Below are 13,796 nucleotides of genomic sequence, written 5' to 3'. Positions count from 1 at the left end.
GAAGTTATGATTAAAACAATGGCAACATTAATGAGCATTTCTCAGATAACATGCACCATAAAATATCATCATCAGATGATGACATTATTTTCTTGTGTTTCCTTATAATAGATATACAGTATAAATACCATTATTCCAATTGAAAATTGAAAATAAAACAACTGAAAGTGGTTCTGAAATAACCCAAATTCATTTTCTGGCAACTGTTGGAGAAGAGATTCAAAGACAAATTTTCTGATTCCAAATAAAATATCTTTGGCTGTTCTTCTGCACATAATAGGAGAAGCTCCATTTCTATCTCTTTTTTCCCCTTTCTCTATCCAAACATGTTAACAAATATCTTTGCCTTTCTTACCACGAAATGATTGTAAACCTGTGTTGAAAATACTCTGTCATAGAAGTGCAAGGTATACCAATTACTTCAGGTAAGTAAATGAAGTAATGGCACTGGCATGACTGTAAGATGTTGTTTCTATCCAACGGTCTTTCAAATATCTTTGGTGGAGAGAACATTTTAAAAGTGTGAAATTACAACTGGGGAACACAATTGAGGTGATGAAGAGGCTGTTGGCAGAAGTGAAAGTTCTCAAACTCTAAAACCTTTAAAATGTGGTAGGAAACTCATAATACACTAGTCAATTATCTCGGCAATATTTAATTGGGATTACCACCAGTGCCACACTTTAATTATAAAATATTTTAAATTTAATGTCAAATTAGAGATGAATGGCTAGTATGTGTCAAGCTTTGATTTTCTGATTTTATCTTGTAATTATTACTTTGACCCTTTATCCCCCTCACCCTCTACCCCACAACAACCAACATGCACTCACCACTACTAACAACAACCAAAAACAAGTTGTCAGGAATATGCAGTTGGATATAGCTATGCCAAAATTTAGGAGACCAAAGAAGAGGAAGACTTTAGCAGTAATATGAAGAGAGGTCTCCTAAGTGAGGCTCAACAAGTCATCTGAATGCTTGACTACATAAAATACTTTTTTTGTATCTGGCAGGAAAATAAACTATTTAAACATACCCCAGAAAATCAAGACCCAACTTGTTGCTACTGTTTTAAAAGATGTTTCCTGACAGAATTCAAGGACTTGTAGAGTCCCTTGTCTTCCCTCATGTATTTCAGAAAGCTTGGAGATTTGATCTAGTTATAAAAGTCAGTGTAAATTGTCCTTATTACAAATATCATATTATTTTACTAGGAAAGCAAGTAAACAAAGAAAAAAACTAAAATTAAATCAACTGTAAGTTTAGATATTCTCTAAATGTTTGAGTGCATATTTTCCTAGATATTTACTTAAGAAGCTCTGAAAATTCTAATACACTAATAAAGCTAGATTTCTATTAACCTAATTTTAGAAGTTTAATCTTTGCACTTAGTTCCCTGAAGGATATTTACCAGACCTTCTCAGTGTGCTTACAGGAATAAGATAAAGTTTAAAAGCAAAAGGAGACAGAATGGTGTCAGGAGCACATTACGAACCAGTAAATCTGAATTTTCTCAGAGACACAAAGCTTGATATCCTTAAGCATTTGGCACAACTATATCAAAAGAATGGTTTACTAGCTGCTGAAGTCAAGGACAGGTTGAAGGTGCTTGAAACAATGCAGGACTGCAAAATTGCACATGTCCTCACCTCAAGACCCCAGCATCATTTGCTTTTTTTTTTACTTGTTTTTCTTCTGACCTACCCCTCTCCTCTCCTCTCCTCTCCTCTCCTCTCCTCTCCTCTCCTCTCCTCTCCTCTCCTCTCCTCTCCCCTCCTCTCCCTCTTCCCCTTCCTTCCCCTCCCCCTTCCCCTCCCCTCCCCTCTCCTCTCCTCTCCTCTTCTCCCCTTTTTCCTTTTCCCTTTTCTCTTTTCTCTCCTTTTCTCTTTTTTCTCCTTTCCTCTTTTCCTTTTTTTTTGCCTATAAAAATCCTAGCTCTCAATTTCATTCTCAACTCTTTAGGTAAGATTGACCCAATTATTTCCTGGCACACCTGTAATAAATCACATTCTCACTGAGAGACCTGTTTCTCCTTTGTGGTGCCAGATGGGGCAGTTGCCTCTATTATTTTGTAACTGCACTTAGGGTAACAATTTTGGAGATCAGAGTCTAGAGTAATGTTTTTCTTGGAGGCAGTCCCTGTAGCATTCCTGTGCAATTTTTTGACTACCGCAGGGTTTCTCTGGAACCCTTAGTTCTATATCTAGCAGCTGCCCAGGGATTTCCCTTGAGGTCAGAAACTGGAGGATCTCATTGGGTTTTCTGCTGTTCATTGGCACTGGGTGCTTTGAGTGAAGGTGATTTTGATGCTGGATTTTCTCTGTGTTAGATAAGATTGTGAAATACATTCTTCTCCCTGATTTGTGCTTACTTGACTTTCTCATTCTGCTCCTGCCAAGAAGAGTGTAGGATTGGTTTTGATGGCCTGCTAATACTGAAGGGACCATTGGATTGCCACTGTGGGTCTGCTCGTGATAACGGGGACTGTTGAATTTTTAGTTGATCTGAACTGATTTATATGGACTTGGTGGGTTTCCATCCCATTATCCATGATCTCAGATTTGGGGTCCAACTGTTGATTTTGTCATTGCATTTTTGCTTTGATGTGAGAAACTGTTGACTTTGAGGAGTCCCTGATATTGATGTTCTGTTTATTATTCCTGTTGGTGCTTGTGTGTGCAGCTATATCTCATCTGGGATGTGTTTTGGAAAATTGGTCTGTATTTGGAAAAGACCCTTTAAAAAAAAGAAAATGTTCTTCTATTTCAACATTGTCTGGCCACAGTATAAATGATGGTGTAAAGTAACATTTAAATGAGCTTTTAAATTTCAATACTTTCTTGCAATTAAATTTGTTTTGTAAAAGAAATCACCAGTGGAATTGGTTTAACTGCTGGAGAAGCAGAAAGCCTTAGCAACATTGATGTTCTCAGTTTTGTTTCCATTTTAATTCTAATGGAATCTGTATAGCCACATTAATAACATTTGCATTGTTAAAGTTCAGTAACTTTTGAACTAGACAACTCTATGAAAGTAAAAGAGGGAGGAAAAAATAGAAAAAATGTTAGCCGCTTTTCTAAGCCTGCAATTTTACCATGACTTAGCATTGACAATGTGGCTATAGAAAATTGTTCAGAAATGTGTCCTTGTAAGTTTTCTCAATACAGCTCTCTACAATACTGATAAAACAGTAAACTACCCATGAGCTATCTATGTTCTAGTAGTATTGGAAATGAAGTTATGTTTCCATATTACCAAATTGAATCATTATTCTGGCAAATTTACTTAGTGTTAATAGTAATTGTGTGTTATAAGAGCTTGCTTGGAGACAGTTTCCAAAGACATTATGGTAGTTTAAGTAACTATTGTATATAGAAAGTCATTTTTTTAATTAAAGAAAAAGAAATTAATTTTCTTCTAAGAAAATGAAATGACTGGTAATAAAGAAAGAAGAAAATGTGGTACAAAATCTAAATGATATAGAAAATTCAGAATACAGAAAAATTTCTTTTATCATCAAACTTAGATAAAGATATGATGGGTCTATTTATAGTATTAAAAAGCCTTACCATCAAATAGTATACTCATGCAAAAATAAAATTTGTTTTTTCTCTGTTATCATGACAAAGTTGCTTAAATCATTAGTATGGTTCAATAAAATTTCATTGATTTTTTCCTTCTGAATAAGCAGTAAACAAAGCAGAAAGTCTGTTTTGTCAAAATAGCTTTTTGTGCTTTAACTCATTGTGTCCTTGGTTTAAGGGAAAACAGTCCTCTCACTTTAAACCCATAATGTCCAAGTAACAACTTTAAACATTTTGCTTTCTCAAAGGCAAATTCTGAAAATTCTTTTTATTTCAAATGATTTCAAAATATTTGTTCTTTCACAATATTAAAAGTAAAGTACAAAAAATAGTTAAGTTCATTTGATATACTACAAATTACAATTGGTAGTGATTAGAAAGTGTATAAAAATTTTTAAAGTTTGACTTCAGTGCCATAAGATTCTCTTGTGCATTTAAACCAGGCCCCTAGTGCTGTGCATGGTACCTCCCAATTTCAGTTATTAGCTCGATTGGTCTCTATGACCCCTAAAACAATAAAGGTATCTACCACATCTCCTGGTCATGCTCTTGAAATAGATGGAAATATGTTGGTCCATTATATTACTTTGGCTCTGCCAACTGCAGATTCTTTGGCATTACCTCCATACTCACTCTGTTTCATTTACTAGAGACGCTGTGCACCAAGCTTGTGGAATTTAAACGTATGCGTATTTTAAGATTCCTGAAAAATATTTCCAACTTATCTTCCAAAATTGTTACTCTATTTATATACTATTATGAATGAACTATAGTAACTATTTCCACATCCTTTCTCTATGAGAGATTATTATTGTTTTCACTATTGCAAAATGGTTGAGGAGTGCATTGATTCAAGGCTGGATGTGTTTTTATATAGGCAAGTATTGGGTATTGAATCATGACCCCCAAAAAGGCATGTACTGGTCCCAAACCCTGGTCCTGGGTATCTGAACCCATTTGAAAACAGAGCCTTTGAAGAAGCTATTAGTTAAGCTGAGCCCAATTTGAATGAGAGGAGCCTTAATCCAATATGGCTGGTGGCCTTAGATGTAAAAATAATTGAAAGTCATTGGGAGCAATCAGATAAAGGAAATCAACAGAACACAGGGGAGGAAGGAAAATATATTGTTATGTGCATTTCCATATCACAGAAAAGCCAGAAACTGCAAATGTTGCCAGCCTGTAAACCAAGTGATACTGATCTTTGGATTAAGCAGTCCTTAACCTCTGAAATCATGAGCCCATAAATTTCTTCTTAACCCATGCCATTATATTATATCTGTTTTTAAACCTAGTAAACCAATACAAACCAGTTATATTCCTCTTTTTCTAATTGCTATTGGAGTATTTAACTTGTTCTTATTGATTTATAAGAGTTTATAAAAAACATAATGTCTATCATAGTTTACCTTTAATATTAGACATTTTATTTTTTTATCAAGATGCAAATTATTTATTCTTTTATCAAGGGCATTTCTGGCAAAGGAAATCTTTAGTATTTATGGGGAATCAATTTCACTTATTTTGACATATATGTCTTTTGGGGTTCATGCCATGCTTAGAAAGATCTTACAAAATCCATGGTAATTCTCCTGCATGACATTGCAATGAAGGATACAAACCATCATATATTTTTTCATAACTTACAAAATTATGCAGTGTGGCGTAAACTATAATATAAACCATAGTCCATGGTTTGTAGCAATGCTTCAAAATGTGTTCATTAATTGTAACAAATGTACCACACTAATGAAAGATGTTAATATGGGAAGATGGGAGGGGGGGAAGGAGGTATTTTTTTGTAAAATTTAGGCAATCTAAAGCTTCTTTAAAAATAAAAAAGTATTAAAAATGAATTAAATATAAAATCCATGCCTATGTAGGTAGTTACCTTTTTCTTTAGAAATTTTGCAACTTTGTCTAAAATCAATTGTCTACAGACGCATGGGTTAATTTCTGAAATCTCAATCCTATTGCATTGGTTTAAATATCTATCCCTCTAACAGTCCAAAATTTTTACATGATTGTATATTTGTAAAGTTTGGAAATTAGTAACTGTCAGTCTTCCAAACTAGTTCTTATTTTTCAAGAGTATTTTGACAAACTTGGGACATTTTGTAACTCTAATTTGATTTTCACCTTTTCTATTTCTGAAAAATAAAAAAATTAATGGGATTACATTAAATCAGCAGATTTCTTTGGACTTTAGTGATGTCTTAACTATATTCTCTTCAAAATCTTAAGGTTGTGAGGTTAAATAATAATTTCCTGAAAAGAAAATAACAATAGTTAACTGTTCTTTTAATGGAATCAGATAAAGACTCTGGAAAATTTAAGCTGAGCTGGAAAGGATGAACATGAATTACCTAGGTGAAAAGGTAAAAAATACTTGAGGCTGATGGAAAGCTTATGCAAAAGGTCCTGCTAAGAAATACTTGGAGTGGATGGAAAACTGAAATAAGACCCATCCATTTGAAGTGCAGGAATGAAGTGGGAGAAGGATGGACAAGATTGCAGGAAGGAAAGGGTGTTATTGGTTAGGTTAACTATTACATTTATATCCAAAGAATGGGAGAGGCAATTAATTGTTTTTAGCAGGGTGATATTGTGAGGCAATTTACATTTCTGAAAGATTGTCATAGCTGCTGTGTGAAGAAAGAATGAGGAAGAAGCAAGAGTAGTTAAAGAGAAACGCAGAAAGAACACAAGATGGTGAATTAGGCTTTGGAAAGTATGTATCATGCATGATGAATTGATAATAGATTAGATGACTGAGATTTATGACTGAATTAAGGATGACTCTCCAAAGATTTATATAACATGGGTCATGAAGACATTTTTATTAACCCTTGAGACCCATGCAAAGGAAAAGAGGGGCTTTGTTGGGTCAGAACTTGAAGGAGTTTTAATGTTGTTCTAGGACTAAAGTATTTCTACTGAAAGTCATTGTCATGTCCTTCATCAGGTTCCAGTGGATGGTTTAAAGCAGGATGAGCTCAGGCACAAATGGGCAAGGCAAAGGAAAGAGAAGGTTATCTGGGCGATCAGAAGCCTGGTGTAGAGCAAATATTTGTCTGAAATTGGGCAGCTACTTCAGGATATCAACTTCACTTGAAGTCCAAAATGCATGATAGCAGAAAAGGGGCAGGTGGGAAACGGTATTATCAAGCGCAGCAGGGGAATAGAGGGAAGTCGAATTAAGCAACAGCAAAAGTGGATATGAAATTTATGCAAAGTTCATCGAGAGGAAGCTCTTGTGCCAGACAAGTGACAATTCCCACACTGTATTACTTCTGGCATTTAAGATTCACCCATTCTTATGATTGTCTCCTTCTATGTTACCTTAGAAATTAAGTGTTTCTTTCAATTGACTGAATCCTGAATCCAAAGCCAGCTTTTTAAAATTTTTAAAAAATCTTTTGGTAGTTTGTAAGCATTCCGATCTCTGTGTTTGATGTAAAAAAAAAAAAAAAAAAAAAAAAGATAAATCTTCATAGACTGCAAATACATTCCAATGTATCTATAGGTGGACTGATTTATATTTATGTTACAAAGTAGCTCATATTGGTCATTTTAAGTGAAAAATATCAAGCTTACATTTTGGAAATTTCTCCCCCATTATTTCTTCTAATTTGGACTTTTTTGTTATTCACTGTATTCTTTCTTTCTGAAACTTTTTTAGTGACTGGAGCACTCAAGATTTCAATAAAATGCATTTTCTTTTGTATTTTTCACTTTTTCAATCTATTCTGAGTTCTTGGTAAATTCCACAGTTCTATGACAAATTCTAATCTCTGATTACTATGTTCAGATCTGGTCTAAGTGTTCTGAATAGTAAATTTGTATCATTTATTTCAACTAGTTTATACATTTTTCTCTGATTTATGATTTTTCTTTTTCTTATCTGTTTTTGATTTCCATATGTCAATTTATTTCACACTGGGTTAATACACATAATATTCCTTACTTCTTTGAGGAGCTTAAATATACTTCATTTATTTCAGATGCACTGTCTTCCACATCACGAATTCTTTCCTCTGCCACTTCAAATCTGCTGTTCTTTGCTGAGAGCATATTTTGGATTTCTTGGATTGTGCCATTCATCACCAACATATCTGTTATATTTTTGCATATATTTCAATTTCTTCTGTATGCTTGCCAAGTGTTTTCTTAATATCCTTAATCTCTTCCTTCACTTCATTAAATTGGTACACAACATTTGTTTTGAGAGCTTTGATTGTTTAATATTCTGCCCCTCTTCCTGATTTTTAATTTGCTCTTTGGATTGGGCCATGTTTTCTTGATTATTGGTATGGTTTGTAATTTTTTGTTGCTGTCAGGTCATCATTTTATCATGTTGGGTTTATTCATTTGATTAGATTCTCTGCCTACTCTCAGAGTTTATTTAGATATTGTTTTTGTGTGTATGTTAAGTCTTCTTTTACACTTTATTCCTCTTACTCTATTTCCTTGTTGTTGTCCAAGTTCCCTTGAAGGAAAATTTTAGAGCCAGGGAAAACAAAAGAGGTAATAATAGAAAAAGTATAATGGCAGTATTAATTGTAAATGTTAGCAGAACCATCTGAGACCTAAGAGAATGAATATTAAACTTATATAAGCTGTGTAGATTTATAACAATAAGAAAGTGGAGTACCTACAGTGAGATGGTAAACTGAATATGGAGAAGAATACAGTATGAATTAAAAGGTCTGTGTTGTTAGGAGAGGGAAAGAGAAAAGAAAGGAAAATAACATAAAGAGTCTGGCTCTCCAGCACCTACAATCTGATTTATTGGACTCACCTCACTCAGCTAAGATGGAGTTGAAGAAGGACAACCACCACACCATGGAGCCTAGAGTGCCTACAACTGAAAGCGGGAGGATTGCATCCAGTATCCATGTGGAATCTGAGCCTCCTCTTGACATAGAGGTGCAATGGACACAACCAATCCAATGTCCACAGAGAAAAGGTGGCATTGGAGTGGGAAAAGTGGACATGGTGGCTAATGGGTATGGGGAATGGCAGGAAGAGACGAGATGTGGAGGCGTCTTTGGGACTTGGAGCTGCCCTGGATGGTGCTTCAGGGGCAATCACCAGACATTGTAGGTCCTCACAGGGCCCACTGGATGGAATGGGGGAGAGTGTGGGCCATGATGTGGACCATTGACCATGAGGTGCAGGGGTGCCCAGAGATGTGCTTACCAGGTGCAATGGATGTGTCATGATGATGGGAATGAGTGTTGCTGGGGGGGGGAGTGGTGGGGATGGGGTGGTGGGGTTGAATAGGTCCTCATATATTTTTTTTAATGTAATATTTTTACAAAATCAATAAAAAAAGACATTAAAAAAAGGTGAATCTATATAAAGGGAGTGCATGAAGCATTGATTTTCCTAGTCTTGTAATATTTCTGTAAGCTTGAAATTTTATCAGTTTTAAAACACTTTAAAACTGATGGCAAATGTTTACCAGACTGTAAAGTAATTAAAGTATTATGTTATTTTTCAGGAAAAAAAAGATAGATATTTAATTACGTTTGTAATCTGGTCTGTACCTGGGCATGATTAAATTATCATAGGACTTTGTTTGGGCCATGTCTTAGGGCACTGAGTCCCTACCCCTTGGTGGGCAGGGACTCACAGAAAAAAGGCTTGGCGAAGGACAGAGTTGAGGGATTTTGATGCTGGGGTTTTGAAGTTGGAATTTAATGCTAAAGCCTTAAACTGGAGCCCTGGGAAATAAGCTCATGGAAAAAAGAGAAGCCAGTCCCAGGAAGAAGCAAGCCCTGGGAAGAAAGGAACCTTGAACCCAGAGAGAAGCAAGACCCTGGGAGGGAGGAACCCAGGAAGCCTGAACCCTCTCACTATCAGTAGCCATATTGCTCCAACATGTGAAAATAGACTTTGGTGAGGGAATTAACTTATGTTTATGACCTGGTATCTTTAAACTCCTACCCCAAATAAATATAATTGATGAAAACCAACCAATTTCCGGTATTTTGCATCAGCACCCTTTTGGCTCACTAATACAAAATTTGGTACTGAGGAGTGGGGAAGTGCTTTTGCAATTACCAAAATGCTGGAAGAGTTTTATAAATGGGTAAGGGGTAATTTTTGGAGGAATTGTGAGATGCCTGGGAGAAAAGATCTACAGTGCTTTAAAGAGATTGTTGATAACAATATGGATGCCAAAAAGATTTTTATGATGCCTTAGATGTAAATGATGAAACTATTATTGGAAACTGGAGGACTGGCAATCCATAATTAAAGTTACAGAGAACTTAGGAAGGTTAACTCCTGATGTTTTATGGGAAGGCAGAATTTGAAAATGGTGAACCAGGGCGTTTAGTTGAAGAAATTTCCAAAGTAAACCCAGAGAATGTGGCTTGGCTTCTGCTTGCAGCTTATAGAAAAATGCTAGATGAGAGAGAGAGAGATATACCGAGGACTGAACTGTCAAGCACAAAGAAAACAGAAACTAATTCTGGAAATTCCAGGCCTCTGGAAATCAAGCTCCCAGATGAAAGTGCCCCATTCGAGGACTTAACTAAACTTGGAACTTGTAAATCAGAATTGAAGATGGAGTTATCTCAGAAAGACTTGTGGAATGTATTAATGTTTTATGGATTGGACCCGATTCTTGCATGCTAAACCAACAAGACTTTTTAAAATTAGTTTATTGAAATATATTACCCACACAAAAACATAAATAAACAATAAGTGTATAGTAATAGTTGTGAACTTACAAAACAAACGTATATAACACACTATAGGACTCTCATAACTCACCCTACCACCAACAACTTACATTGTATTTAAACTTTTTTGACTAAGGATTAAAGAGCATTGTCAAAATATTACTACTAACCAAAGTATTTTCCCCCAACCATCCCTATAATTATTATCTTTATGTCATTTATTTATGAAGATACAAAAACAATTAAGTGTATAATAAAAGTTGTGAACTTACAAAGCAAACATGCATAACATCATACAGGAATCCCACACATCAACCCTCCACCAACACCTTGCATTGTGTGAGATGTTTGTTACAAATTACAAATGAATATTGCCAAAATATTACTAATAATTATAGTCCTATCTTACATTTGGTGTGTTTTCCAACAACATACCTTATTACTATTTTTTAAATATATTTTTTATGACAGAAGTTGTAAATTTGCAAAACAATCATGCACATATGCAGAATTGCCAAGCAACACCCCTCTAACAACACACCACACTGTGGTGGAACATTTATTACAAATAAGATAATATCATCTGATTGTTACCATGTCCATAGTATACATTAGGCTCACATTTTCCATACTGCCCCATTATCAACACAGTACTTTTTTTGGCATGGATGCAAGAATATTATATTATTACTGCTAACCACAATCTATTCATCATTCCAGTTGTATTTTTCCCATGCATTCCCAACACCCTGCAGTCGTGATATACATTTGCTCTAGCTCACAAAGGACACTCTTTCATCTGTACCATCAACCACAATTCTCATCCACCTTTTGGTTTACTGTGCTATTCAGCCTGGATTATTCTCTAGCATTCTGTCAATTGGCATTTACATCCCTAGACCACCATTTTCAGCCACATCCCCATTTATAAACTAGCTGTTACTCACGATTTGTTACCATCCACTCTATACATCTCCACACTTTTACATTAAAGCTAATTAAAACTTCTATATACATTAAACATCAGTAGTCCATCTCAGTCCTCCTCTTATCTCCTTTAAGAATCACCACCTACCACCAGGGCTTGAAGATATTTTCCTACAATTTCTTCTAGATGCTTTATGGTTCTTGCTTTTATATTTAGATTTTTTATCCATTTTGAGTTAATTTTTGGTTAAGGTGTGTGATACGGGTCCTCTTTCCTTCTTTTGTCTATGGATATGCAGTTCTTTCAGCACCATTTGTTGAATGGACTGTTCTGCCCAAGCTGTGTGGGTTTGACAGGCTAGTCAAAAGTCACTTGACCATATATGTGAGGGTCTGTTTCTGAACCATGAGTTTGGTTCCTTTTGTCTATATATCTGTCTTTATGCCAATACCATGCTGTTTTTACCACTATAGCTTGGTAGTACGATTTCAAGTCCAGAGATGAGGGTTTGCTTTTCCATTTATGATGTTTCTGGTTATTCAGGACCCCTTGCCCTTCCCAATAAATTTTCTAGTTGTGTTTTCAATTTTTGTTAAATGCTGGTGGAATTTTTATCAGGGTTGCATTGAATCTGTGCATCAACTTGAGTAGAATTGGCATCTTAATGATATTTAGTCTTCTGATCCATGAGCAAAAGTCTTCCAGTTATTTAGGACTTTTTGGATTTCCTTTAACATTGGGTTGCAGTTTTCTGAATACAAGCGATTTACATCATTGGTTAAGTTTATTCCTGACTACTTGAGTTTTACCTGTCATATATTATTTTCACCACTCTGTTGACACTTCTAGTTACTTTTATTGATATAATATTCATTTCTAGAGCTTCTTCCAGGCCTCTCTCTCCTGTTTTTTTCTTTTCAGGATCTAGCATACCCTTTAGTATTTCCTGAAAATCTGGTCCCTTGTTTAGAAATTCTCTCAGTTTCTGTTTATCTGTGAATGTTCTAATCTTGCCCTCATTTTTGAAAGACAGTCTTACTGGATATAAACTTTTTGGCTGGAAGTTTTTCTCTTGTAGTCTTAAATATAATAGACCACTTCTTGCCTCCATGGTTTCTGGTGAGAAATCAGCACTTAATCTTATTGGGTATGCCTTGTATGTTATGCATCGTTTTCTCTTGCTGTCCTAAGCAACAAGGTTTTTGAGAGAAGTGTATGAACAAAACCACTGTCAGCTTGGGCTAAAAGGGACATGTAAAGGAGAGATTGAAGGAGAAACAACTTCATGAGGAAAACCATGGAAGCTAAGATCTGGAATTAAGACATGACCTTGGGCCAAGAGAGCACCCCACCCATGTGTACAGAGAGGGTGAGTTTGCACCAGGAGTTGAAGAGGGTAGATGTTCCCATCTGATGTTCTGAGAGAGTTTTGCCACCTCAGGGCATTGAGAGAGTGGAGCATATACCCCAAGGACTATGGTGGTTAAGGTCAGCACCCCACAGGTCAGAGAGGGGTGGACCTGTCCACCATGGATTAGAGAAGGTCAGGTGGTCAACTCATTGCTCTGAGAGGGTTGAGCTTTTTTGCCAAAGGTTAGGGGGGATGTTGTCTTCACATCATTGTACTAGGGGTACTAAGAGGCCAACCCAAAGATGGAGTAATGTGTGGCAATCACCCCAACACTCTTGGAGGATGAGGTCTGGAGTTTGGTCAACACCCAGATGCTTGATGAGAGTGGAACCAAGAAAATGGCCAATGGGAAAGCATGTGGAAAGTGTGGGCTTCCCTAAGGAACCAAGGAGAATATATCATCATCTTAAGAATGACTCTCAGACTGAAATAGAATGGAGGATGCCCTGCCGGTTTAATGAACTACAGAGGAGCCAGGACTCATGTTTTCCACCCAATTTCTCTTTATTTTAATGAAAATGTTTATCTTGTCTGTCCATTTGTGTATTGGAAACAATTAAATTATTTTGTAAGTTTCAGAGGTCTATAGCAGACAGGACTTTGCCCCAAGACACACTGTATTTCTTTAAATTGATTGTGATATGATTTAGTACTGGTATTTTTACTGATTTCAGGTTTTTTCAAATTTTGTCATGTCTTTTTGGAATTCTGATGGGGGAGTATAGCAGTTTGATGAGGTTATGAATTCCGAAAAAAGATACTGGATTATGTCTGTAATCTGGTCTATACCTAGGTGTGATTAAGTTATGATTAGGGCTTTGATTGTGCCATGTCATGGCAAAGGACAGAGCTGAGGGTTTTGATGTTGGAGTTTTGAGGTTGGAGTTTGATGCTAAAGCCTTAAGCTGGAGCCCTGGGAAGTAAGCTCATGGAGAATAGAGAAGCCAACTCCAAGGAGAAGAAAGCCCTGGGAAGAAATGAACCTTGAACCCAGAGAGAAGCAAAAGCTTGGAAGGGAGGAACCCAGGAAGCCTGAACCCTCACACTATCAGCAGCCATCTTGCTCCAGCATAGGAAAATAGACTTTGGTGAGGGAATTAACTTATGCTTGTGATCTGGTATCTTTAAGCTCCTACCCCAAATAAGTACCCTTCATAAAAACCAACCAATTTCTG

The sequence above is a fragment of the Dasypus novemcinctus genome, chromosome 31 (genome assembly GCF_030445035.2).
Source record: "Dasypus novemcinctus isolate mDasNov1 chromosome 31, mDasNov1.1.hap2, whole genome shotgun sequence".
In the NCBI taxonomy this organism is placed as follows: Eukaryota; Metazoa; Chordata; class Mammalia; order Cingulata; family Dasypodidae; genus Dasypus; species Dasypus novemcinctus.
This window is presented reverse-complemented; position numbering follows the sequence as displayed.